This window comes from Pteronotus mesoamericanus, unplaced genomic scaffold (assembly GCF_021234165.1).
Source record: "Pteronotus mesoamericanus isolate MK-2021 breed Mesoamerican mustached bat unplaced genomic scaffold, CSHL_Meso_final contig_214, whole genome shotgun sequence".
NCBI lineage: Eukaryota > Metazoa > Chordata > Mammalia > Chiroptera > Mormoopidae > Pteronotus > Pteronotus mesoamericanus.
The window spans coordinates 2269102-2283689 of NW_026555089.1; positions in this window are offsets into that span (position 1 = coordinate 2269102).

A 14588-nucleotide genomic window follows, 5' to 3' on the forward strand; every position below is an offset into this window, starting at 1 on the left:
AGGTCCCCTGCTCAGCCGCCGCCCTCCATGGCTGGCGTTCCCCTGAGGGGCAAACTGGGGTGGGCCAGGCACTGAATCACAAGGAAACGAAGAGAGAGTGCAAAGGGGCCGTGGCTCCCGAGCGGCCCGAGTGGGCAGGAAGCCCCGGCGCAGGGCGGGGTTGCGGTGGGGCCGGGTCGGGCCACGCAGGCCACGGGGGGCAGTCTGGCAGTTTTCAGGTGCAAAGGCAAGTCCCAGAGAATGGTAAGTTGGCAGGGTCTTGAGCAGCCCTGCCAGCGCCCGGCTGGCTGCTCCCGTGCCCCAGCCAGACCTCCGCCCCCGGCTCCCCGGCGGCCGGACAAGTCCAGGTAAGCAGGCCACGCGGCCTGGACTGCCCCTTCCTGGTCCTGGTCTCGAATAGGTAAAACGTAGGGAAGAGGCCTGCGGGGGACCTCGAAGCTCAAGGAGCCGCCCCTGGACACTGCTGTCCTCACCTGCCGGATGGAGATATGACGGTCCTGACTCCTGGGGACATCGCCCTGCCCGAACAAACGCGAAGCTTCGGCGCACGGCCTGTGCAGAGCTGGGCTGGGCGAGCAGCGGGGGCCGCGGAGCAGCCGGACGCAGCCCGCTGGGCGATCTTAGCTCGGACACCTGCCCCCGGGCCTCCGCGTCGGGACCCGCACGAGGCGGCCCCCGTGGTGAGCGGTGGTTTGCGGGAGCCTCTAACGGGCCTGGCCCCTCTATAGACTTCACGTTCTCATCGCCTGTCCACCCCCGTCTGACCCGCGTGGCTGGCGGGAAAACTGACACCTGAAGAAATTAAGCAACTCGGCTGAAGCCACAGGGACCTGGGTTCAGGCCTCCGGGGCTGGTCTCAGTTCCGTGTCCCCGTGGGGGTTCTGAGCTGGGGGGCCGAGACCACCCCCGGCCAGGCCGGCTCCTTCTGGGTGAGCAGAGGAGGCTGGGTCTCCAGCAACGTTGCTCTGGAAAATTTAAAAAATGCCCTTCATGAGACGATCCAGTGGGTGTGGGCGGAGGGACAGGCACGAAGGGAACCTTGGATCCGAGAGCAGCTCCTCTTCCAAAAACCCTTCCACTAACTAAGAAGAGTGGGTTTTGCTCTGCCCATTAAACTTGAACCCCACTTATCACTTTCTGACACGTGCGCTGTTATTTTGGATCGTCGGCAAGAATGCCCCGGGGCTGCAGGGGTTGGCGGGCGTCCCGCCGGGCACGTTTGTGTGGGCCTGGAGAGAGGACGGCGGCTGTCTCATAGAGAGAGACGCGAGGAGGGGCGCAGAGTGGCACTTTTCCCCTCCGGAGATGTGTTCCGAGCCGGCCTTCTGGGCTGGGTTCCTGGGGAAATACGTGCCCGGGAGGCCTTATTTGGGATGACTGAGTTCCTCGGATTTTATGGGCGTTACACACTCACTCCCAGCCCGAGCTCCGGTTTCTGCAGGCGGGGATGGGGGTCTTGGGGGAGGCTGCGTGTGACAGGCAGAAGCTGGCAGGCCCGGTCACCGGAGGGGCTGCTGTGTGGCTGGGCAAAGCCACGCGGCCTCTCTGAGCCGTCCCCTGTCCTGCCAGATGGTCACGGTGGCAGGATGACAGCCGGGTCGCAGGATGAGATGAGAGGCAGTGCTGTGGGGGGGGGGGCACACGCCCCCCCAGCGCCGCGCCTGCAGGACGGGCTGAGAACGAACCGAGTGGAGGCTCTCCGAGCCCTCGCCGTGGGCCCGGCACAGACCCAGGCTCTGCGGGGCTCCGGTGGCCTGCACGGCGGTCCTGCTGGATGGGCGAGGGAGTGAGGCTCAGAGAGGGCTGGTCGTCCCCCAAGGGCACACAGCCTGCTGGCCGTCAAGCCGCAAAAGCTGCCCCTCCAACCCCCTCCCGTCCTCTCTGCACCGAGTGCCGAATGCCCTCACGCGCCAGGGGCTGCGGGCTTGCTGCTGGTTCTCTGCAACAGGACGAGCCAGGCTTAAAAAACAAAACAAAACAAAAAAAACAACGCTTTGGGGAGTGAAAACCGGAGCAGCTGCTGCAGAAACCAGCCTGGTTCCTCAGGAGGTGAAGCAGCAAGCGCACGGCCCAGCCACCCCACGCCTGGGGATGCGCCCCCAAGAATTGGAAACAGGTTAGAACACACGATCGCACACGAACGGTCACAGGGGTGTCACTCACAGCCGCCAAAGGTCTAAGTGTGGTCACTCCAGACCATGGAATCGCAGCCGTCCCTCAAAAGGAGCGGAGCCCCGGCCCACGCGGCAGCCCGGGGGAGCCTTGAGGGCGTTGTGCAGAGTGAGCGAGGCCGATCACAAAAGACCTCAGATTGTGTGGTTCCAACTGTGTGGAGTTCCAGAATGGTCCAATCCAACCCACAGAGACGGAAGGCAGATGGGGGGCTGCCCGGAGCCGGGGGCGGGACGGGGCGCTGCTCGCTCGTGGGTCAGGGCTTCCCTTTGGGCAACAAGGCGGTGCCGGAACCGGGTGGCAGGGGAGCTGCAGGAGGGGACCCCGAGGCTCCGCCCCGCACCAGCAGCAGTTTGGGGGAAGGCTGGGAAGACAAGCGACTCACGCGGCCCTCTGAGAGGGGACCTCGGGGCCACGGCCCTCCTCACGGAGACCTTGAGGCCCAGGCCTCCTGGGGGGCCAGCCTCCCCGCCCTCCTGGCCTCAGGCAAACCCGGGCATGGCTCCTCCCAGCCACCGGCAGCTGGGTCACCTTGGGCTGAATTCTTGTCCTTGAGGCCTCCATGTCTTCACCTACAAGCAGGGGACCATGGTGTCCAGTACCCCGGGCCATAGTCCTGAGTGCTCCCCGGGTCTTAGGGCAGCTTGGCCAGCTCCTGGCTCCCTCGCTGACCCCCTGCTGCCTCAGTTTCCCCATCTGTAAAGTAGGGTTCACACCACGGCACCTGCTTCCTGGGGCAACGGTGCATCAGGGTCTGTGAGTGGTAAGTGCTCAGAGCAGCAGCCGCGTGACCCTTGGCGAACGATCAGCTGCCGCGGGCCCCTGGCAGGGCCGCGGTGAGGGCAAAGGGTTCTGGCGGGGAAGGATTCAGCGGAGGCGCCTTCCACCCGCGGGTCCTCCTCTCCACCCCACCCCTGAGCCGTTCCACAGGCCAGAGGCGGCCGGGGCTGGCCTCCTTCCAAGTAGGCTGACGTGTCCCCCGGTGCCAGCCAAGCCCACGGCCCTGCCCGTCCCTCGGCCGTGATGCCAGCGTCCAGGAATGCCACGTCCCTCGGCCTTCAGCCTCTTCTCTGGGAGCTCATGCATTATAGCCGCAAAGATAAATAAATGCCGTAAGCAGCGCTCTGCTGCCTGCCCCAGGGCACAGCCTCTGCAGGCGGAGGGGGCCCCCAGCCCCACGCCAGTGCCGCGCAGCAGACGTGACGGCTCTTGGTTAAAAATGGGGTGTGAAGAAGGCCCCGTGAGGGCCTGGGGCGCTGGGCACTGGCCTGACCCGACCTGACCCCGCCTGACCTGGGCCTGGAGTGTCTGGAGCCCCTGCGGACCCTGGATCACCCCCCATCCCGTGCCCCCGGAGACCCCTCCTGACCCTCTCCTCCGCCTCTCCGGTGGCTCTTGCCTCTGCTGCCTCCCTGCCTCCCTGTGTGTCTGCCTCTGACTCTCTGTCTGCCCGTCTCTGCCTCTATCTCCTTGTCTCTCTCTCCCCAGCCCGCCCTCAGTCACACTCTGAGGTCCCGGAGTCCTGGGCAGCCGCGGGCTCTGCCTCCCTCACACTCGCCACCACGGCCGATGGAGAGAGGACGAAAAACTCGGGGAAGCTGAGAACGGCCCTGCTTGTCTTCAGGGGTTTAGAAAGAGGCAGATTTAAATTAAAATAGGGCCTGACTGGGTCTAGAAACCTTGATGTTAGAAAGGGAAAAAAAAAAAAGAAGAAGTTAAATTAAATCTGTGCCCCTAATTTTACCCCAATGAGAGGGACGTGTACTCATTAACCAAGGAGTGTATCTTTCATAGGACTGACCTAGATCGGACGCAACGGCACTCCGGTCTCCAGTGAACCTGCTGCCACCAAGCACAGGCCCAGGGCTCCAGGAAGCAGCGGGACAAATGCGTCTTTCAGGGTGGCGGCCCCCCCGCGCTCCGGGGAGGGGGCCAGGCGGTGGGGTTTCATCCAGAACAAGCATGGCCCCCGGGAGCGCGGTCTCAGGGGAAGGCACCCTGTCCCAGCAGCCCGCCCGTCTGGCCGCCGCCTCACTTCTCTGCACCGTGCAGCCGCGGGGACACCGCCGGTGGGGAAGGACCAGGGAAGGAGGGACATGACACAGCTGAGACCGGTGTGCGGGGTTCCCCCTGGTCTCCTAACAACAAAAGCGTACCTGTTCGCACGAGCTATGGAACACAGGCGGCGGAACTTTGGGGATCCCCCGCCCACGCGTGCTGCGCTCTTGTGCTTGCGTTCAGAGCCAGCACTGCCCAAGGTCCTCTCCCCGCCCCTCCCTCTCCCGGCCTGAGGGCCCCGCGCCCCCTCCACCCCCACTCACGGCCTCTCTAGGACTTGGTTCCAGCCTTTGCGGTCACCGCGAGTCCAGCTCCACCCTACGGGGGCTGGAGGGATGAAGTGCCCCATTTTTACTGTGAGTAAGGCTGGCAGGTGCCACCTCCTTTCCTGACCTTGTGATAAAGAGGGCGGTGCTGCAGACCAGGGGCAGTGAGCGGGCTCCGGGGGGGGGGGGAGGAACAGGAACTCGTGTGGCTTGATCATCTCTTCCCCCCTCTGTACCTAAGGGGAGGTGCTGGCGAGGAGGCGAGCACCTGTGGCCTTCTGCGGGGGCGGGGCAGGGAGGGCGGGAGCCCTGGTCCCTGGAGACACTCTCAAGTGGATGGGAATGGCTCCATCTGAGGTCAGGGACAGAAGCGTCCTCAAGGGGACCCCACCTGTTGGCTCCTCATGTGAGGGGACAGTTGGGAGAGCTGGTTCTGCCAAACTGTGGTCTTGATGGAACAGGGACAGGCTATTTTATTTTATTTTATTTTTATTGATTATGCCACCCTTCGGCCTTTGAGTGTGAGCACGGGACACCAGGAGGGCCTGAGCAGGCCTCCTCACGCAGGAGCCGGGGTGCACAGGACTGTGTTCCACAGCGACACCCTGTGGCGGCAGTGGGAACCACCGGGCCAACGTGGCTCTGGGGAGGGATGGAGCCGCCAGTCCAGGCCCTTGTCTCCGGCTCCTGACCTCCTGACTGTGCTCGGACCGTCCCTCGGGGTCGGCCTGCCGCTATGACGGGCGGGGAGAACAGATGGTGAGCTGGACACGAAGAAGGAAGCGGCTTTCTTCACCTGGGCAGGTGCCGGTCACGCACCTCATGCTTCCCGGGGGACATTGGCCTGGGCACTTGAACACTTGACCACAGAAACAGGAATGTGTTTTCCCTCTGGAGAGAACAGCCCTCCGGTGACCTGTGGCATCAGCCAGCAAGGCCCCCGGCTGCTCACGTGCCTCAGGGGCCTGAGCCGTGGGCTGAGGAGCCCGCACCCTGCCTCCGCCTGGCTCTCCCGGGGACCGTGACGGGCACCCTCCACTCTGCGGCACCCAGGTCCGAGCCCATTCACTTGAGGCCGGGACACGCCTCGCCTTGCCCTTGGAAGGAAGATTGATTACTTCCCGAGAACACCAGCCCACAGCGTCTCGTAATCCCTGACCGGCTTTGTCCTCTGAAGACCTGCCGCCCCGCTCCAGGGCAGCGTCGGTCAGCCTGAGCCACCTGGAAGTCCCCGGTGGGGTGCTTGGCCCTCCGCCATGGGGGCGGCTGCCGCTTCACCAGTGTAACCTGCCCCGCGGGTCCGATGGCCCCGTCCGCAGGGTGCACCACACGCGTAGCCTCCCCAGGCCTGGAGTCTGCGCAGGCGTCCTGCACCCGCGGGAGCCGGGCTTGATTGCCCCGACTTTGTCCCACCATCGGGCATGCAGGTCACTGAGACCCACGCTCTTCCGGGGGCAGGTCACTGGTGGATCAGAGATCCTCTGGTGTCCCTCAGGGCCACTCTCGGCCTGCCCGGTGCCCTGCGGGGCTGACCTGCGGGAGGGCACGTGGCCCCTCTGTCCTTGCCCCTGGCTTCCTGTTGGGTTTGTTGATGGAAAGCCTGGCAGTGGTGGGGACCAGAGAGGCTGTGGAATTTGTCCCTGGGGTCTTCCCTGCAAGGCCGAGTTCTGTCCTTGCGGAGGGGGCAGAGCCACTGGGTGGCCCATCCTGCAGCCAAAGCTTCATCCTGTCTGGGGACGCCCTCCCCTGGCCCCTTCTGTCTGGGGACACATGGGCTGCCAGCCCTGGGGACTCTGGGTACTGCCCTCCCCCCATTATTGGTTTCGTTGCTTTCTCTCTTCTTGGTTCACACTTTTAGGTTACCCTTCTGCAATCCTATCCTATCGTTTTAAAAACGGTCCCTTCAGGAACCCCTCGCTCGGACCCCCTGCTGAGAGGGCGCGCCCTCTCCCCGCTCGTGCGCCTTTCTGGGGTGCTCTCGGCCCTGGAGCCGCAGCTCCACGCGGATGCCGGCTGTGAACAGGCTCTTTCTCTGTTTAAAACCGTCCCGTGTCGCTGCCGCGCCCTATCCCACTGCTCCACGCGTGAGTCAGCCTTGCAGGTGGCGGCAGATGGAGCTGGCTCTTCTCTCTCCTGCCCTCCCGGCTGGCGGTCCTAGAGGTTCCGGCCCCTCCCTGTCCCGGTCTTTGTTCGCCGAGCACACCCGCTGACTCAGCCCGGGGGCCCCCTCGACAAGCAGGACCAGGCGTGAACTTGTGCCCTCCTGTCTGATGTCAGGTGGTGTGGGGCTGGAGTCCGCAGGAAAGCCAGGGCCGGGGACGCCCCTCCTCATCGTCTGCCCCAGCCACGGATGGGGCGAGTCCAGGGGCCCTCCCCACCCCCGACTGTCCAGACCTCAGTGCGTGTGCCGTGCTGGCTGACGTTCCGCTTGTCCCCTCAGAGCTCCCTGCACGGCCACTGCGAGGGGACCTGCAGCCCCACCTGGGGTGGCCCAGCCCTGGCTGCGAACCGGAATCATGCAGAGCGTTTTTGAAAGTGGAGAAGCCCAGGACGTTCCACGGTCCGACAGAGCCAGACTTGCCAGGGATCTCCAGGAAACACGCGACGGCTCGCAGCTGCCGGCCTGGGTGGGGCCGGTCAGCCCTGGGTGGACCTTGGGGTGGGCCGAGGCAGGGTGGCCGCCCTGTGTCAAGAATGCCTGAGTCAACTGAGAGGGTGGTTACTCAGAAGCACAGCTAAGCCTGGGGGTATTTCCATGAACTGTGATGCTTGGAGCGGCAGGGACTGGGATTTCCAGAATGTTCTGAAATGTTCCAGAATGTCCGATATGCCTGAACTAAAGGGGACCACAAACCACTTCGGGTGTTCACTTCCTTTTCTAATTAATTAATTAATTAATTTTAAAGATTTTGTTTCTATTTTAGAGAGAATGGAAGAGAGGGAGAAGGAGCAGGAGAGAAACATCAATGTATGGTTCCCTCTCCAGCGCCCCCTACTGGGGGCCTGGCCGGCAACCCAGGCATGTGCCCCGACTGAGAAGCGAACCCGTGACCCTTTGGTTCGCAGGTGCTCAATCCACTGACCAACACCAGCCAGGGCTCTTGTTTTTAACAACTGTAGAAACTGTGGACATGCTGGGATCTGGAGGTGTGGGTGACCCCTTGTCCATGCTGCTGGGCTCTGGCTTGGGGAGCCTCTAGCCATGTGGCAACATCAGGCAAGTGGGACTCAGGGGCCCCTCCCACCAGGCAGAGCTGTGCAGGGGGCGGGTCTACGATGCCCACGGTGGGCGGTGTCCCTGGTGCGGAGTGGCGGGCGGAGGACGTCCCCAAGCCTCTCGGTGGGAGTCTTCCGCTGCTGTTCCTCTCTCAGGCCCACGCTGGAGAGGCTCCCAGCGCTGGCTTCCGGGTTCGGCTGGGGTCAGTCCCCGTAATAGCCTCCCCGTGGGACCAGGTCTCTGCACCGCAGGAGGAGGCGGCGTGGGAACCGGCCGGGCGGCCACAGGGCGCGCCCTGCTGCAGACCCCCGCCGCCCGCTGGCCTGTCCCCGGGGGAGGAGGGGAGGAAGCCCGGCTGAGCAAGGGTTCTGTCCTTCAAGTCATTCCGTGTGCGTGGGATCGTCCGGTCCCCACAGCCACGCAGGCCCCTGCTCAGGAAGAATTGCACACGCAGAGCTCTCCTCTTACAGGGTCCCTCCGGGCTCCACCCCCTGCCTGCAGGACCCGCCTGGCCCAGCGAGCACAGGGGCTCAGCGGTGGCTGAACGTGTGCGGTGTCCCTGGGGCGGCCCGTCCTCCGGGGTAGGTCCTTTATAGGCTCAGGGCTCATCCCTAGCCCCGTCCTTGGACCTCTGGGACCTGCCAGCCGGCTGATTGGGCCTCACCCTCCAACACCGGCCTGCGGAAGTCTCTGCGGGTCCCCAGCAGGCCTGCGGGGCCAGCGGCCGGGCTGGGAAGCGCCGGGAACCCTGCCCTCGGCCGCTGGAGGACAGACGGGCCCGGTCACTGTCGGCCTCATTCATTCATTTCCCCACCAAACAGTTGTCAGTCCTGGACTCGGCCATGACGGGGCAGGTGGGCGTTGACCACCATGACACACAGAGACTGACAGTTGGCCTCTGGGACCCACGGAGAGGGGAGGTCCCAGGTGCCATGAGGGTCCTCGCCACGAAGGCCCAGGACGCCCCCACAGAAGGTGAACTTGGGCTGAGGTCTGAGGGCCACGGAGCAGGCGGGGAGGAAGGTCACCCACAGAAGCTCCGACCCCGGGGCAGCCAGCTTGCCTGCTGAGTGAGGCTCAGACGGGCGTGGGTCTGAGCGCGGCCTGGGAGAGCAGCTGGGCCGCAGGGCAGGACGGGGCGCGCTGGGCAGGGCGGGCGCCGGGCGGGAAACGGGGGCACGTGCGGTAGGAACTGGATGTTTTCCCCCCTGTGATGGATGGACCAAGTGCTGTAGCCACGGGTCTGGCTTGGTCTCCGGCACAGAGCAGCCTGGCCCCGCTGCGGCCCACTCCCCCGCCGCCCCTCGCCGCCCCGGCCCTTGCTTTGATGGCTCTCAAGGGTCTTCTCCGTGTGGATTTGGACCAGAGAGGAGACCGCTGCTTTTTGTCACACGCGCACTGAGGCCACCTCGGGTGGTCCCGGGAGCCGCGTGTCGCCTGAAGAATCGGTGCCTGGAGTCTTTGCCGGTCTTTGCAGTGAAGGTCTGTCCTCCTCGGGGTGGTCTGGTCTGCGTTATCCTTCTGCAAGCCCGTGGGGGGAGGGCGGAGGTCCCAGGCAGGCGGGGGCGGGGCCCGGTTCACGCCTGCTCCCGGCGCCTGCTCCTGGCCCCGCCTGCCCCGCCTGCCCTGAGCTTGCGCCCTAGCACGCAGCCCTGGACGTGGGAGGCCGAGCTTGGCGTCCGGGAGGTCCTTCCTTCCCTCCGTCCCAGGGGGCAGGTTGGCTGCCTTGGGGCAGTAGTTCTCAATGGAGAGGGGGCCGTGGGCAGTGGTTGTAGCCCCCAGGGACACTTGGCGATGTCCGGAGGGACGTTTGGCTGTCACAGCTGGGAGTGGGGGCATTATAGGCATCTAGGGAGGCTGCTCAACACCCTGCAGGGCACAGGACAGCACCCACCCCCCAGCCCGCAGCGAAGAGTGTTCTGGCCTCTAACGTCACGTGTGCCGAGGGCGAGGGCCTCCGTGACGGGTCCGTCTTGGGGTTCCCGCGGTCCCCGGCTCTGCCAGGCCCTCTGGCCCCTCGCGCTGGGGCCCTGGCCTGCTATTTTTCTCTCTTCAGTGAGGACTGGCTGTGGGCCCTGAGCTGTACTCCTGGAGAGTGAAGGTGGAACCGCGGGCGGGGCAGAGCCCGGCATGGGGCCGCCCCGGCTGAGTGGGGCGCACTGCGGGGCGACAGCGGCTGCAGGGGGGACGCCTCCTGAACAAGGGGCTGGCTCTGCCCCGAGGACAAGGCCTTGGGGTGGGCCAGGCCCAGCCAGGCCCAGGGACACCGTGTGTGCCGAGGCCTGAGAAGTGAGTCCCCCGCGTGTGAACCCTCGTCCGCCTGAGCTGAGAAGTGCAGAGGGAGAGGCTCTGCCCGGGCCGTGACTGCTCTGTTAGGCCCCCTCGTCCCCTCCCCGGGCGCCCTGGGCCCCAGCCCCCACCCCCACCCAGCCCTGTTACTTCGCAATCTCTGCTGATGGCAGCCAGGCCTTCAACACAGGCTTCGGACATGAAAGGAAGGGCCGATTCTGGGGTCGCAGCCCCTGACATGGACAAGACATCCCCGTCCCTGCCCTGTGGCCGGAAATACGAACAAGCCTTGGAGTCCACCCAGCGCCCCGGCCTTGGCCTCCGCCCGGCCGTCGCCCCCAGGGCCGCGTGACCGTTCTCACCGCCCCCAGGCCGGGGAGGGACCGCTCCCCAGGGCCCCGTAGCCACACACCGGGCAGGGTCGCCGGGCAGGGTCGGACACGCAGGGGAGGCTGGGCATCCATTCTTTGCAGATACGTGCCCTTTCTCTGCTCTCAGCCACGCAGTGGGTCTTCCAACTTGGCTATGAACTTCCCGGCGGAGATAATATCCTAGCAACCCGCGGGCAACGGGGACAGCCGAGGTCCGAGCTGCAGAGTTGTTTACTTTGTGTTTTACGGCGTTTGAGAGACCTTGGCCGTCTCAGAGCTGGGAGGATGGCCCCTCAGAACCTCCATAAGTCCGTCCTGGGCAGCGGGGTCTAAAAGCAGATGGGCTGACTTTTTAGGACCGTGAACTCTCGACTTTCCACACACCCCGGGGTGCTTGGAGGCTGCTGGGCCAGGGGCGTCTGGGTCCCGGGGGAGAGCCAGCCAGGGCTGCGGCAGCACTGCCGGGCGGGCCCCTCCCTGGCCAGCGCGTGCGGTGTCCGGGGGTGGGGGCGGGGGTGCCCGGGGCTGGAGAAGAAAGGGGAGTGAGAGGCTGCCGACTTTAAGAGCAGCGTTCGGCTTCAAGGGCAGCGTGTAGGAGGCGCTGAGTGATAGCTGAAGGCAAGGGCGGTAAGTGGACTTTAATAACGCTGGCAGCTCTGACATGGTGGTGATTTTTCTTTTACTGTTATTAGTGTTTTGAAGAGATCCAGGGATAATGCAAAAAAACCAAACAACCCCGCAAATACATAAATAAGAAAAAGAATAAGTTCCCTGAGAGGATTCCCAGGGTCGCGCTGGCAGATATTGGCCTCCGGGGCCTGCGGGCGCCGGGCCGACGGACACGCGGAACAGCAGCGAGCGGGGCTTTCTCCGAGCCGTCCCCGGCACCCTGCATCGGCCCCCTCCTGGGCCTGGCGGGTGAAGGCGCGCAGTTTCCTTCGGCTGTTCTACGACTGCGGCCGAGCTTGGGTTTCCTTCCCCCCGTGTGGGGCAATTTCCACCCTTCTTGTACGAGGGCTCCGTGCATGCCCCGTGCCTGTCCCCCCGCCCCCGGGTCCCCACGAGTGCTCCTTGCTGAACAGTTCTGCTTCGCACCCTGTCTGGGACCCTGGTCGGGCCACCTTTCCAGCCCTGCGGTGAGTGCCCAACCCTGGGTGGTAAGGGAAAGTCCCCACGTCACTACCTGCGTGAGCTTCCAATCGCCAGTGTGAGGCCCTCGGACCCTCCTCTCCTGCCTGTCATGGCAGGCTGGCAACGTTTGAGGTGGTCCCCGCGTCACTATGATGAGCCCAAGATGTCCTCAGAGCTTAGACGGGTGTGTACCATGGTCATTTTAAGCCACCACAATTTGGGGGTTGTTTTGTTACTGTGGCGTAACTTATCCCAGACTGACTTATCCTAGTCCATGGAAACTTTTTATTCCTTAGGGAAATTAGCTCTTAATCTAGGATATGAATGACAAATATTTTATAGTTGTTTTTTTTTTTTTTTTGACATTGTGATGTTTTTGCCAAAGATTACAATTTTTGTATAGTCAACTTTATTGATCTTTTCCTCATGGATTTTTTTTTTCCTATATAGGAAGGCCTTGTCTATTCCAAAAAGTTTTTTAAAAATCCTTCCTCTTTTTTATTTTCTTTTCATTTTATGACTTTACTGAGAGATAATTCAAATACCATAAACTCTACCCATTTAGATAGAGTGTATGTTCACCAAGTTGTACAAAGTAACCACAACCTAATTCTAGCATATTTTCACCCTCCCAAAGAAAAACCTGGCCTCAGTTAGTAGTCACTTCCTGTTCCTACCCTACCCCCAACCTCAGGCAGCCAGTCTACCTCCTGGCTCTCTAATGTTCTGGATCAAAGGGAACCGTGCAATCTGTGGGTTTCTGTGACTGGCTTCTATCACTCAGCATAATTATTTTGAGCAGCACGTATCAGTGCTTTGTAGGAACAAAGCCATTGTATGGCTGAATAACATCCCATTTCATCAGTTGATGGGCATTCGGGGTATTTCTGATTTGGGGCTTTTACGAATAATGCTGTTATGAACATGCATGCACAGGTTTTTGCGTGGACGTATGTTTGCACTTCCCTTGGGTGCTGCATTGCTGGGCGTATGGGGACTGCGCCGGGCATTCCGAGGAACTGCCGTTTTGCAAGTCAGCTGTGTCTTTCACATTCCTACCAGCAGTGTACGAGGGAGCCAGATTCTCTGCATCCTCACCAGCGCTCGTTATTGACATTTATATAAAAAGAGCACGCACGGTGGCCGTGTGGCGTTTGTTCCAGGAATGCCAGGTTGGCTTGACATATGAAACCAACCAAGGTAAATACAAATATTGTTAGAATAAAAGATAAAAACCCTAAGCTCGATAGATGTGGGAAAAGCATTTCACAAAACACAACACTCTTTCATGCTGAAAACACAGAACAAACTAGGAAGAGAAGAGAATTTCTATTGTAAACTTGGATAAAATGGATTTTAAGCACATGTAAATTATAAAACTTAACCCCTGTTTTCAACACTTGAGCCCTCTTAGCAAGTATGAAGTTGTTTCTCACTGTGGTTTTGACTAGCATTTCTCTAATGAATCATGACATGTAGCATCTTATTATATGCTCATTGGCCAAATTTGTACATCTTCTTTGGAAAAACGTCTGTGCAGATACTTGGCCCATTTCTAAACGGGCCTCTCCGTCTGGTCATTTTGGGCTGGGAGCGCTCTTCATATGACTTCACAAACTTTTCTCTCCTCTTCCGTCGGCTATTTTCATTGTCGTGATGGTATTGTGTACAACACAAAGTTTTTTATTTGGATGAAATCCAATTTGCCTATTTTTTTCTTTAGTTGCTTGTGCTTCCAAGAAGACTTTGCCTAACCCAGGGTCATGAAGCTTTAGTCCCATAGTTTCTTCTAGGGGTTTCATCATTTTGCTCGTATGTGTTTTCCGGGATTTATGTTTAGTTCATTGTTTTGTATCATATAAGGAAGAGATTCCACATCATTCTTTGCATGTAGACATCCAGTTGTTCCAGCACCACGTGCTGAAAAGGTGACTTTTCTCTCCATTGAATGGTCTTGATACCCCTGTCAAAAATCAAATGGCTTAAATGTGAGGGTTTGCTTCTAGACCCTACACTCTTCACAGTCTCCACGTCTGTCCTCATGCCAGCGCCACGCTGCCTTATTACGGTGGCTTTGTAGCACGTCCGACCTCGGGAAGCGCGACTCCTCCAGCTTTGGCCTTCTTTTCCCGGATTGTTTTGGCTCGTCTGGTCCTGTCTGCATGAGTATGAGGATCATCGCTCTGCAGAAAATGAAAAGCAAAACCCAGCTTGGATTTTAAAAAATACTGTTTTATTATTTTTGCTTCTTTTTAAAAATCCTTATCTAAGGATGTTTCTCCATTGCTTTTAGAGAGAGAGGAAGAGAGAGAGAGAGACATCAATGTGAGAGGGGAACATGGATCGGTTGCCTTCCACACGCACCTAGACCAGGGATCGAACCCACAGCCCTCTGGTTGCAGGGCGGTGCTCACTGAGCCCCATTGGCCAAGGCCCCTACTTGAATTTTGATAAGGATTGAATGGAACCTGTAGATCCGTTGGGGGAATGTTGACGTTTAACGATGCTGAGTCTTCTGAGGCATAAACATGGGATGTTTTTCCATTTACTTAGATCTTTAATTTCTTACATTTCCACAATGTTTCAGTGCACAAGTCTTGTACTTCTTTTGCTAAATTTCCTCCTGTTTCATTCTTCTTGCTGCTCTTACAAATGAGGTTGTTTTCCTAATTCTATTTTTAGATTGTTTGTTGCTGGTATGTAGAAATATGGTCGATTTTTTTGTATATTGATCTCGCCTCCTGGCATTGATGAAATAGATTATTAATTCTAATTTTTTTAAGTGAATTCCTGCCTACTTTCTATACACAAGATCATATTGTCTGTGAATAGAGATAGTTTTAGCTTCTTCTTTTCTAACCTGGGTGCCTTTCATTTCTTTTTCTTGCCTAACTGCTCTGGCTAGTACCTCCAGTATAACAATGAGCCAAGGCGGTGACAGGAGACACCTTCAGTCTTGTTTCTGATCTTAAGGGGAAGCAGCCAGTCCTTCACTTTAAGTTGCAGTTAGATGTGAGTTTTTCATAGACGCCATTACCAAGTTGAGGAAGTTCTATTCTTAGTTTGTTCAGTGTTTTCATCACG